This window comes from Sander vitreus, chromosome 3, assembly GCF_031162955.1.
Source record: "Sander vitreus isolate 19-12246 chromosome 3, sanVit1, whole genome shotgun sequence".
NCBI lineage: Eukaryota > Metazoa > Chordata > Actinopteri > Perciformes > Percidae > Sander > Sander vitreus.
In genome coordinates, this window is record NC_135857.1 from 17,251,731 (window position 1) to 17,265,831 (window position 14,101).

Below are 14,101 nucleotides of genomic sequence, written 5' to 3' on the forward strand. Positions count from 1 at the left end.
GCGCTGTCTCTAAAGTCTCAAAGAATAAATCATAGCATTGTTGTTGTTCATTTGGAGATCTCAGTGCATTCTTCCTCTGTTCTGGGTTTATTTGGACTTCAGTATCACACTGCTGAGTCTCTCTTTAGCATGAAAAATGAGCTGTATGAAAAGCCAGTGTGTGATTAGTCACTGTGTTTTTGAAGCTGGGACAGGGCAGTCTGTGTACACCACAGCTATATGCCATGATGATTAATTTGCTGTGGGGCCATTTGAGTGTGTTACAGTACTGTAAGTTTACCTGTTAAGATGAGTTTACGTACAAAAGGCTTTAACATTCTTATTCTCTATACATGATATTTTCCAGAATGCACATATGTACATCATACAGTATACACGGTATACATATATAATAAGTTATCTGCTATGGCATGTTGGAAGAGATTAATCAATTTTCTATGGTAATGAGAAAAGAGGAAGACAGCAAACCTGATGGATATATAGCACCTGTTCCCCTGAGACAGAACATTGTAATAGATGAAATGGATGTGGAAGTATCTATCTCATCTTGCTCTCCTTCTCTTTTTGAGGCCCACATGGTTTAACGCTTAAGGCAGAACTCTGTATGTGTCAAATCTGTTTATGTATGAAACAACACTACACATGTATATCATGTCTTGAATACTCTCCTCGACAAAAAATCCCACATGCAACTGATTTAGACCCTGGAGCTTTCAGAACACTTTTGACCATTTGTAGAAAAGGCCCCAAAGTTATGTTAGTGTTGCAATTATTTAGTACAGTTGACCATATTGTGTTTTATGTTTCACGTTTACTCTCGTTTATTCAGTGCTTGTAGCGGGGTGCAGTGTTGCCAACTCTTTTCCAATGAAATTCGCTAGCACCAGCTCCAAAAGTCGCTAAAAGTCGCTAGATGACGTCATACACTCATTTGCATATTTTTGACGTCATTACGCAATCATTTGTATAAAGCTTAGTGGTTGTGTCAGCAAGGTAGATAGAAAGAAATAGAACTCTTTAGCCAAATAATCACAAATTCAATACAGGAATTTATTTTACCTTATAATTATTACTAGCCTATCTTTGAAGTAAAAAAAAAAAGAAATTCTACAAAGGGAGGGAAAAAGATCGATAAAGAATTCTCAAAGAAGGCTGGCTTGCCCAAGTCCAGGCCAGGTCCAGGCCAGGTCCAGGCCAGGTCCAGGCCAGCTCAGCCGCGCTTTCTCCCGTCGTGTCCTGCTGTCTCTCCTACCTACACCAGCACCCGCACACCCTGTCCCCCTTCTACCTGCCTGCGCACTGTGCGCAGTGCTGCTGCACATGAGGAGATAGGGGAGAGGCTGCTCCGCTGCTCCTCAGTCACAGAACAGAAGACTGTTTTGGCGGCTACAGGAGAGAAATACCTTGCGTGCTCGCTGGACAATACTTAGATACAATAGATTTGTCGCTAGTCGCTTTTTTGAAAAAAAGTCGCTAAGGGGGTCTGAAAAGTTGCTAAATCTAGCGACAAAGTCGCTAAATTGGCAACACTGGCGGGGTGGCCAAAGCGCGTGCAGGTTAGTATATTATAGCTGACGTCACACAGTTAATGAGCACGATAGAGTTAGTCGGTCAGTTGGATTGTAGTTGTGAGCAGCATTTTTCTTCAGAGTGTGCGTAAATGAGAAGAGTAAGTATATCTGCTGCATAACTCGTTATATTGTATTTCTTTGTTAAACCAGCTGTTATTTCTTCTATTTGATGTGGATGAGAGTTAGGAGTTTAAGGGGTCGCCACGCTACGCAACCACTGTGCTAATTATAGCTACGTTTGTACAAGCTAGCTAGTTTATCGCCCTCGGCTCACCCGACTCAGTACGTCGGGTCAAAATATGTAACATTGTGTTTAAACATGTTGATACTTTTTATACTTGTAATCTTGTTGTTAAGATTGTTCAGTACTTTGTGGTTGAGTAAAATAAGAAATTAGTGGTGTTAAATAGTGTTATCTTTACCGCTATTGAGGCTTCTCTATCGAGACTTTGCTAGCTTGAACGGAACATAGCATCCGGTCCGGGATTTTCAAAATAAAAGCATCAAGCCGTTCAATTTAGTTGGAGGCTTTTAAGCGTATCATAGATAACAGGAAGTGTTGTCTACATCAGCGGTAACTTAACAGATGGGAGAAAATGTCTGATAATCCCATATAATAAGTGTCTGAATCCTTTTTCTCTGCTTACATTATTGGAGTTTAAGAGATATAGCCATATTCTGACTATTGTTTATTTTATGTTTGGTAATGTATATTAGTACTTAAGGAGGAATGAGTGTATACATATGTTTCCTTTATTCATTTGTATTTTGTTTCTCTCTTTATAGAAACCACACTCACACTCAAACTCACACACAAAGGAAAGAGGAAAAACAGAATAAGAATCATCTCTCAGCTCTTAATTTTATGCTCTGGAATATTTGGCCTTAAGTGGTGTTCTGGCCGACACACCTGCGTGAACCTGGTGATACACCCAGAACTAGCACCTAGACTGACCGTCTAGCCATTATCTTCACAACACCATTCATTAATCTTGCTATTTGCATAGATATTAATATTTTCACATGCAAATATTAACACATACTGTGTATATGCAAGATTGTTGTTTCTGAGATTTCTCCATCATTTGATCAACTGCTATATTGAGTCTGGCGCCTGCATTTCAACAAATGTGTCTGCATGATGTGTTTATGCACAGTGGGGAATCAAGCTTCCTTAGGTTCTTAATTTAATAATACAACATTTATAACTTCACCAAACACTACAAAGTGTGCCTCAGGCAAATAATAGCAGAACACCCCCAGAGCTGGCAAGAAAATGGTTTGAAAGACACATGCAGGCATAACTGACATGCTATATTTAAAGTATGTTAAAAGAAATTAGAAGAAGAGAGACAGAGATAATATTGTAACATGACAAAATGGCAAAGCATTTTTGATGTTAATCTTTAATAACCATTAAAATAGTTGAATTTGCTTTACTTTGATGTAGTTTATATGCTGTAGAGTGTATCAAGCAAATTGAACAGAATGAGGTCCTAAGTGTTTTCCTCAAACTGAAAGCAATTTAGAATGAACCCTGCAGCACAAAGTGTTTGCATCCCACATGTCCGAGCAATCAATATGTGTGCTTGGCAGTTTTATGTTTTTTCCAAAAAGTGGTGTGGAATTAAGCATGGTGTTTGCAGGCGATCGAACAGCTTTCAGCTTACACTTAGACAGAAGAAACAAGGCCAAAACAAATTGACTCAAAACTATGAATACTATGTCTATTGGTCTGCCTCTCTGCCTTCCATCCGTCTGTTTAAGCAGCTGACCAGATGTTCACTATTTACAGACCTACTGTATCAGTATGCCAAATTATGCATCCACTTATTGGTATTTCAAAGTCAGCTTTTATTATCAGCCTTGCAATGTGCACCTTTTGTCTTTTTGGCACATTTGTAATGGCAGGGTTACAAGACTTCTGACTGCATCTCTAATATTAATGTGTTTTCCAATTCTTGTCAAGATGGATACTTTATATTAAAATATGTGTGTGTGTGTGTGTGTGTGTGTGTGTGTGTGTGTGTGTGTGTGTGTGTGTGTGTGTGTGTCTGTGTGTGTTTGTTCCTCTCTGTTTTGTTTTAGTGTGGCTGATGGGTCCAATGTCATTCAAAACTCAAACAACACTTCAAAACAAAATGAAAAGTTAAGTTCATGCAGTGAATGGCTTTGTTTATGTGAGTTCAGTTATGGATACATGTTACTGGGATGTCCTTGGAAGTAGTAATATCAGTGTGGGTGTGAATGTGTTTGTGGTATTAAGGCAGAAACTCTATCTATCTATAATTTGGATGTTAGAGGTGTGGCTCATAACGATAATCACCCAACTCAGTTCCTTTCAGCTCTACAGAGGTTTATAGCTAATTTTAGCTCATTGTTTTGGTTTTCCAATGTGTAGCTTTACTGTTTTAGTTCACTCTCACTGCTCTCATCCCTCTCATCAGTGTAACAAAAAAAAAAAAAAAAAAAAATCAAACCCTGTATGCTACCTGCCCTGCACCAAACATAAGACAGACAGAGTTACTGTAGCAACTAGCTGGTGATTTTGTTTTTGGATCATTTAGCAGCTAAGGAGCCAGATATCTCCCTCAGGAGTTGGTGAAGACCAAAACAGAGCTGAAAGGAGAGTTAATATTGGACTTGGATTCATAAAGGAGGCAGAAACAAGACAAAGAATGACTGCTGGATCTTTAAATGGCCAACTGTTTGCTAACGAGCTCACTATATCGACATTAAAAGACGATTGTATGTAAGTACTGTGCTTACCAGTGATGGGAATAACAGCGTTATAAATAACGGCGTTACTTTTTTCAGTAACGAGTAATTTAATTGATTACTCTTCCCATCTTAATAACGCCATTAGCGTTACTGCCAAAACTATACTATATTTGAAGCTGTTTTTTTCATCAGACCAACTAGATCTCTGAGTCTTTTTTTTACTGTTCTTCCTTGGTTAGTGGGCAGTGCACGACGCAAGCGCATACATGATAACGATTGGCTGAAGTTGAGTAAAATGTCATTGTAAGCCAATCAGAGGTAGAGTTGGGCGGGTGTTCAAAAGCACGCATAGTCGGACACACAAGAACAACACAAGCGAGTCAGTCAACGAGAGAGAGACAGGTATGGCGTTAGAAAGTCAGAAAGAACAGGGAAGACACTTTGTTTCTCTTACTATATGACTCTAGAGTCGCTACTCGCTTGAAAGCTAATCGCCGTCACTCATCATCTGCTCCCCACACACACACACACACACACACACACACACACACACACGCTGGCTCGACGCACACACAAGCGTACAAGTATAAACATCAGGCCACTTACGTTATTTGCACTACAAAGAGTGTATATATTTGTTATTTAGTTTTGGTATAGTGCTTAACAAGCATAATTTCATTTTGCCCAGTTGTGGCCTGTTGAGGTGTTGTGTTGTTTGTATTGATCCACTATATAAACATAATATCTACATGGCATTTGATTGGTCTCACTTTGTCCCACAGCAACATTAAAATAGTTTAGATTTGTGTACATTGTTTCTGTAAATAATGTATTGTATTAAGTGTCCATTTCATTATAATATTCAGATTTATCATAAATAATTGAACATGCACATGTATTTTAAGTTCCATTAAAGAGGGGTTGAGGTCTGGTCACATTTGAGCATTTAAAAATGTACTTGAAAGTAACGCAATAGTTACTTTCTGAAGTAACAAGCTACTTTCATAATTTGTAACTGAATAACTAATTTAGTTACTTTTTGGAAGAAGTAACTAGTAACTGTAACTAATTACTTTTTAAAAGTAACTTGCCCAACACTGGTGCTTACAGCTTGTTTTTAGGGTTAAAGTCGTCAAATATCAGTTATTGCAGGTTAAATGTTCAAAGTTCATTCTTGCTATTGAAACAGCAGTTGACAAAACAATCTCCCTTTAAAGGTGCCTATCATAGCTGCTCAGCTGGAGCTTTTAACATGTTCCTAACCTAATCTTCATATGCTGAAATATAAGTCTGCGTTTAAGTTATTTAATACAAGAAATTTTGTGGGAAATCCATTGGTAATTCATTCATTAACAAGCTTGATAACATGGCTAGCTTTTCTCCTCTGGTTGTTGTTGCTATCTGAAAGATAACAACCATCTAATACCACATTCAGATGTGAGAAATGGACACATTGCTTTTCCTGAGTGTTCTATGCTCAGATGCAAAGAAATGCTTCTTTTCCCTTTTTTCTCATTCTAACTAGTCCTTTGAACTCCCTTTATCTCTGCAGTTTTTGAGGATTATTCTACTCTGGATGAAAAAGAAACTCATTTGTGTCCCTCCTGTCTTTCCAACCCTCCTCTAATCCCATCGCCTCTCCCTCTCTTCTGAATTGTACTGTTCTCCCTTTCTTCTCTTCTCCATTACTGTTCCATCTCATCCTCTATTTTCGCCAATCCTCACCTCCCTTCTTATCCTCCTTTCTCCTTGACTCCCCTCCCTTCTCCCAATGTCCTCCTCCCTCATCTCCTCCTCTCCACCTCTCTCTCCCATTTTTACTTTGATCCTCTTGCAGTCTCTCTTATAGTTCGTTTCCAGTCTTCACTCTTCCTTCACTTATCTCCCTAACTCATCCTACACTTCCTTATAGCTCCTCTCCTGCTCCATCCTCTACTCCTGTATGCCTCCATGGCTGACAATATGTTCCATTTTTCTGTCTTGCCTCTCCTCTTCTTGCACGTCTTCTGCCCTCTCAACCTTTTACTTTTCAACTTTTCTCATCTGACTCAGTCTCCAATCCCAAAGCGACATGTCTCTAAACAGAGAAGTGGAGAAACAAAATTTTGACCAAACCCGGGAATCTACCCTGCCAGTACCTTCAGTCTGCTCATCTATTCATTTGTTTGTGTTCCCCCATAACTCCCTGTGTGTGTGTGGAGGGAGGTCTCACACACACACACACACACACACACACACACACACACACACACACACACACACACACACACACACAGGCTCTGATTGTGACCTGACGGAGCGTTAAATTACAGCCTCACCAACACTGTTGTGAGGGAATTGCTGTGTGCTCTGCTTGCTGTCTCTTATCCTCTCCTCCTTTCACCGTCCCTCCTCTTTCTCCCTTCTTCTCTTCTATCTTCACAGATCTTCCTCACCATTCACACAAGTGAGTCCCGTTCCGCTCTCACTTGTTGTTTTCCACTTGCTACTTTTCTGTTTGTGTTTATATCATTGCATGTCTTGTCTCTTCCGCTTTCTCCATTCACCTCTTGTCCCTCATCTGACCTGCACACCTGTCCTCTTGGGTCACTTGGCCCAGCCCCTTTTTTTCTGGTCTCCTTGCATCAATATTTTTTTTTCTGGTCTCCTTTGCTGACATTGTCTTTTGTTAATCTTATAGACAGTGTTGCCATAGGGATTCCCTGCAGTTCACACCAGGTCCTCTCGTTACCCCTCCCCAAAGCTATAGCTGCTTTCTTCCTTTCCTTCCCTAATTTCCCTATGATTGCCTCTCTGCTGCATTTCAAATCACCATTCTCCTCTCTAACTCCCTCCTTTCGTCCCTCCCATCTCCTTCCTTTCTCCCTCGCAGCACTCATTACCATGTGTGTGTGTCTGTGTCAGGTTTAATCCTGTCAGTGAAAGGTCAGCAGCAGGGATTTCCCTGGGCATCACAGCTAGCAGCTTTAGCACTCTGCATCACCAGCCTTATGCTCTATATTATTAATAGCGCCAGCAGCCGCACCCCGTAATGCCACCAGCCTGCATGTTAAACAGCTAACACCTAACCCCAAGCTCAAGTCACAAAAGCCTATAGTGTAGGTTATTTAAAAGACCAGCGGCTTTAGCAGTTATTGTCAACAGCCATTGGCTATAGCATACCCTAATAGCAACAGCCTTTTGCTGCATGGTTAAAAGGCTACTAGCTGTGGCATGGGGTTAAGCACTGTACCACCATTGTTTTGCTTAGAAGGCTCGGGGAGGTCAGACCGCATTTGAGTTAGCAACCGTTATGCAATGGATTTTCAAGATACAGTATGAGATCTAATATATCAACAACTGTTGATATCTGCAATGTGAAATATCCCACATTTCTGCAATATACAGCAGAATATACTTAATACTTGATGCAACTTTTCATATGATGCAAAAAGTATCATCAGACATTACATGTTTCCACATACCATATTCTGTATCCAATAGAAAAAGTCTTATTATGTAATTTAAAGAGAAATGGTAATATTGTGGCATAAATTATAATTTTTTTAAATAATGCACTGAACTCATGTTTTTTTTTATAGATGATGATATATGTTTATGCATATAGTAGTGTATATGAATATTTAATAAAGACGTTTATGTCATTAAAATAAAACAAAGAATTGTTAGTTTAATATTTGCCTTGACACTTTTTCGTGCATGCAGGGACAGTAACAGAGCAGCTTGGTAAAACATGAGCATGGAAAGAAATTTATTGGGGTTTTAGGACATTCCACATGTCATTTAACATGATATAGGCAATGTGTGTGTCATATATGTCCATTTGCTCCTCTGTCTGCTGTCCCTTCTCTTTGTAGAGTTAAACTACACAAAAGTCAAAACAGAAACAAACTGCAGGTTTGAGAGATGAAAACGTCTGTCAGAAGTCTGTCAAGGCGAGTGCACCACAGTAAAAGTTTAAGTGTTTGTGTTCTGTAAATGTCAGTGTGCAATGGTAGCTGTATCCTAATAGTAAGAGTAGCAAACTTGCAAATGGTACAACACAAAATTAAGTGAAACTTCATAATGATTTCCGATTTCTCTTGTACAGTTGCAGTTAATCCAATTTAAGACCCTCAGTACATTTAATTTGGTTTAGGTTAATATTGTATTTAGCCTAAACATTGGTTCAGTGACCCTAGTGACACATCTCTGGAGACACAATAAGTTTCCTGAAAGAGCATACTAGTAAAGGGTTAGATGGAAGGGCTCCAGCCACCAAGGGAACATTAGTTACTTTGATCTTCTCTTTATACATTAGTATATGATGAGAACTTGATGTGTCCCCGAATGGCCTCTGTCTTGTTAGCGGAGATTTGATTTAACGCTCCCTATCCAGGAAGCCTCATACAGGCCAGACGCAGCAGTAATACATTACTGAGCAAATCAAAACAGGATTATACCATGCAAAGCAAAAGTTATCTTTGGAGATGGGGAAATGACTACTTGTAACAGCAGTGTTATTACATTATGTAATGTAAGACTAGTGTGGATACGGCTGGTAGAAAAAAGATTCAACTTGAGATCTAGCCAAAACAGTAGCCTTTATGTTATCGTCATTTTATGATAGTGTCACATACGTGCTATGTATAACTATATAACTATTTCACCTTGTTGGACTAACTTTGACTATATTTGACATCTCCATGACTTGTTGCTAAGGTAAATCCTTTCATCCCCTGAAGACAGAATTATATTAAAAATGTGGGATGAGGTCTTATGTGTCTTTTATTTTAAGATTTATTGAAAGCTACTGCACATTTCTATTGAAATGTTTATTCTCATATCTAAATATATGTAATTTATGTATGAGGTCAGGGAAAGTTCTAATATCCCTCATTCAAACTAGGTGGTTTGAGAGGGTGTTGCATATTCCTCTGCTACAAGGGGTTGTCAGCCTCAACTAACTCTCCACTTGTCATCAAACTATTCATACGTTGTTGGGTCTATAAGGCTCCACATTTGCATGTTACACCCCAGGGACACACTCAATGTAATAAAAGGCGATGTGCGTGCTGTGTGCATGCATTATTGTTGCTAAGAGAAAAGAGACACATACAGCTATCCCTGCTCTCACATCCAAATATGAACACAAATTAGCATCACTCAAAAGATACTCAAATGACCATTTGCAATTCAAAAATGGATACATAAGGAAGAGGGCTCCAGCATAGAAACATATACCTTGATTATTTTTACTCTCTCATATTAAATCTGAAAAATAAAGACAACAAGCAACTAAAAAGCACTGGAAAGAGGCTGCATGTTGGCAAAATGCCTTTTCTAACCTTTATTATTACTTGGGGAATTATGAATCTGACCTGAGATGAGTCTCCTGGCATGTTCGCCTCATTCGGCCTAACATGGCATCAAATTCAAAGACAGAACTATTAATTATAGACTTTAAAGCTATGTAAAGGATAACAGGTAAAGGTGGCAGAGCTAAAAACAAAAAAGGGGAAATGTGTGAAGGAAAATGACATCCTTTTTATGAGGTTAGTTATGTAATGGCTGTGCCATCCCCTGAAGAAACTATTTGTGCCCCATTATTGAATCTGAACAAATCAACCCAGTGGCATAAAGAGCAACACTGTGCTTGTGCTTGAATTTTACTTAATTTCTTATTTTAACTTTTGCTGTTGTTTCTTTGTTGAAATTACGAGCTTGTCTGCAAAGACACAATCATGTTTGGAGACATCTTGGAGGGGTCGGAAACAAAACCTAAACAACCTACCTTTGTGAAAAGTTACATACTGCCCATTAGCAAGTAATAAAGTAATCTATCCTTCTTGTTATAGTTAGATTTGTTTATGCATGCTGCTGTGTTTTAATGATGAAAAGCTTTTTGCCCAACAGCTATGAATTGAAATATGTATCCATATCTTCAGAAATAACCTTGATTTATGTTTGAGTGTGGACAAAACCCCATTAAAATGTGATACCTAATGACATCAGGCTAACATTTTAGTTTCGGGAAGTGTTTACACACACATCTACATTAAAGTGAAGTAAAGCTGAAGAATTGCATTCATAACAGCCTTTAGCGTGCATTTTCCCCTTAATATGAGATGATATTGTCCACTTACTTGTGATACTTTGATTAACCCAGATAACATGTTTGTTTTTGCCAGAAGCCAGTTTGCTGCAGCTACTGGGTGTTACTGCAGATTAGCATACTGCCTGTTTGTTTTCACCTCTTTCATTTAGTTGTTCTAACACGGATAACAGCCTCCTATTATAGGAGTCCACGCTTATAAACAAACACACACAAATGCATTGGAAGGCCCACACATACTATGTGTATGGTAAGCAGTACGCACACAGACACAAGAGTGCATGTATGCACACACGTGGCACAGAAACAATCAAACAAGTGTGAAAACACACACCTCTGCAGAACTCCCTTATCTTTTTCATTATTTCTCATTAGATCTGGAAAACCGCTAATTATTTACTTTACTAAATATAATATGATTAACATGATAAACCCATCTATTTGTCATGTTTGTGCTTGGGTGAGGATGTTATGTTGAGAGTGTTTGGGCTGTGTGGAGGTGTGTGGATGTGTGAGGATGAAAAAGAGGTCTTTGAATGCCTTTGTGCATCTGTGTGTACTGTATGTGCTTAAGCTTTAGCATAGTTAAGCTCACTGTCCTTGAAGCACTGCTTCATAGCTGGGGAGCTGCTATTCACTGTTTACAAGGAATACATTAAAATCAACTATTTATTGATGGAGGACTGAAGATTCTTTTCTCCATGTGAAAACAATCCAAACCTAAAAAAAAAATAGAGACCCATGTGTGTTTAATATTTGAAAGTTAACCAAATAGAAACTCACATATTTGATTTCAGACTTTCTCTGTTGCTTGTGTCTGTTTAGGGCAGAGTGTGTGTGTCACGGTTCACCTTTTTACCTCCTCCCTGTGGAAATCTGTTCCAGGTGGGGAGAGGCCAGCTCTATCTGTCATGAATGGGTGAGGGTGCATAAGGTATTTATGTAAATATGACACTCTACCTGCAAAGTACCTGAAATGTAAATGCTTGGTTTAAAGGTGAACAGTTTCATGAATTGATACAGAAATTTGTGCCACTTCTTGAAGCTGGGAGTTGAGTTGAGGGCACGCAGGAACTTTCATTTTCAATAGATGTGGTATTAGAGTCAGTGTATACGCAGGTAGGGCTGCAGTTTATTTTAGTAATCGAGTATTCTATCGATTATTCCATCGATTAATCGAGTAATCGGATAAGAAATACTTTTGTTTTATAGAAGCGCAATAATAAACAATAGTGTGGTTACATTTTCGGAAAAAGCAACATGTAAATATGTAAATATATGTATATGTAAATATTAATTATACTCAATCTATTTTAATTTATACATTTGATTACAATGCTACACAGCTCTGTTACACTTATGCTAGTAGATCGTTGATCAGCTGTTTCTCCGTGAAGAGTGAAGAGTTTCTCTGACGGGATGGTCAACAAGTCGGCTCTTTACATCAAATTGTGGTCACTGCTACGTATTTTCTTGTCTTTGTTTTTGATAGTTGTTGTGTTTGGTGTAGTTTCATCGCTCCATACAACCTCGCGATTTACTTTTGTCAGGTCCGCTGTGGGAATGGAGAATGGCTTTCTGTTGAGATGCTGAAGCATTGATGTGCTATTATTTTGGTAAGCTAGTTCGGTTTTTCAGTAGACACACTGTCCAGAGTTCTCATTTTAACTACGTTTGAACTGATTCCAAACTTGGACCCTTTCTGTCGTTTTCTCCAGCCTGTCTCTTCTCTTAGCCACGCACTATTTATGCTCTGGCATGTGTCGCCAGCAGACTGAGCAGCGTCTGGTGTGCGACAATAATAATGATCCGTGTGGAAACACCGTCCGTCAGCGATACAACGTTGGTAACATTGATTTAACGACGCTTCGAGGCAAATCATTTTGCATCGAGGATTTTTTGTAATCGAATTATTCGAGTTATTCGAGGAATTGTTTCAGCCCTATACGCAGGTGTGTTTTATTCATTTCAGCATGGGAAAAGAACATAATAAATTATGTAAACGGTCCAAAACATGCAGCTTTTTATTTTCTGTTGAACTAGATGACATCTTTTTTCACTAAGTACATAGTACATAGTACTTGGACAAAAGAACAAAATGCCACTGTGCGTGCTAGACAACCCAATCTCACTCAGAACTCATAAAATACAGATGTTTGGACAGAGTCTTTCAGCGTCTGAAGTGCCCTTCAGCATGTTTGTAGAACGTACCGGGGAGAGCAGCATCTATACAGGGTTTAACGAGTAGTATGTAAAGGGGAAATTCCGCGTAGGGAGGTTGGTCGGGGTGGTGGATGGGTCAAACACAGGACTTTCTCCCAGGAGACAGGGGTTCGTGTCCCGCGTGTGTCTTTAACCGTCCTGTTATTGCCGTATGTCACGGAAGCCACTTTCTTCTTTAACCGGCCCGTTATTCCCGCGTGTCACGGAAGCGTAAGCCCACCCTCGACCTTTCCTTAAACCCAACCGTCCCGTTCTTCCCGCAAGTCACGGAAAAGTAAGCCCACCCATGACCTTCCAACCCACAAGCTTTTCCTTAACCTAACTGCGTCAAAAGGTCAATAGTCCTAACCAATCGCGCTTAGTTAAAGCGCGTTATATGACGCTAAAGGAGACTTTTAGCATCAATAACAACGACAAAGGCACCTGACCAAGCGTCCGTATTTTACGAGATGGGAGTGAGAATGTGTTGTGCTAGAGGATTTAATAAAAAGTGCATGATAAGTAATTAGAAATATGGTAATTTAATTGAATTATTCCAAATGTCACATTATATGATTAAAAATTGCTTCATTCACTTAACATAGTTGTCAATGATATGGCTTTACTGAAACTGAAGGACAAAGTATCAAAGATGGAACATTTTGGTTGTTAAATGGATCAAACTTATGATTTTTTGAATAACTAAACAGACTTTCTTTTACTATACGTATATGGGAACCAAGGTGATGGTAAATCTCTCAAGGATAAGCGTTGAAACTGTACATGTAGCTGTACCCTGTTACCATGGTTAAGACACATTTAAATCTGACGGGGGATGGTTTTTGCATGTCATCCTTTTTTCTATCTCCTATCATTTTTTACTACTAACTAGACAACTAACTAACATATGTGTTTATGGACAGGAAAAAATAAAGAAGTGAGTTACAGCACAATTACAAGTCACTCTTAGTTATATCATATTTTTAACTGGAGAGAGTTCATGCCTGTTGATATGCCTATATTAGAAAGACATTAGATATTTTTATTTTTTTTTATTTTAACATCCCACTTATGGGAAGTGTAGAACAGAAACCAATAATAACAGCGCCAGAAAGATTAGACACACACACTGGCATGCATCTGCAAAACAAAGTTGTTCTAACTCAGACTATAGGGCCGATCTGGAATCTCCTCCTTATGACATCATAAGGAGGAAGGTTACCTCCCCTTTCTCTACTTTGCCCGCCCAGAGAATTTGGCCCACCCATGAGAAAGAGAGAGACATCATGGCTTGAAAACAAGCGAAGCATGGCAGTTGGTCAAGGCCACACCCCCACCCTCCACCTTGCCCCCCCTCTCTCCTCCTCAATAGCATTTAAAGCTACAGACACAGAAATGGCACATCCTATGTAAAGCTCATTGTGGGACTGGCTCTAGTGGCTGTAATTCTGCACCAAGGCTGAATTTTGGGAAAGAGACTTCAGATACAGTATTAGGGGACCATTAAGGCCTA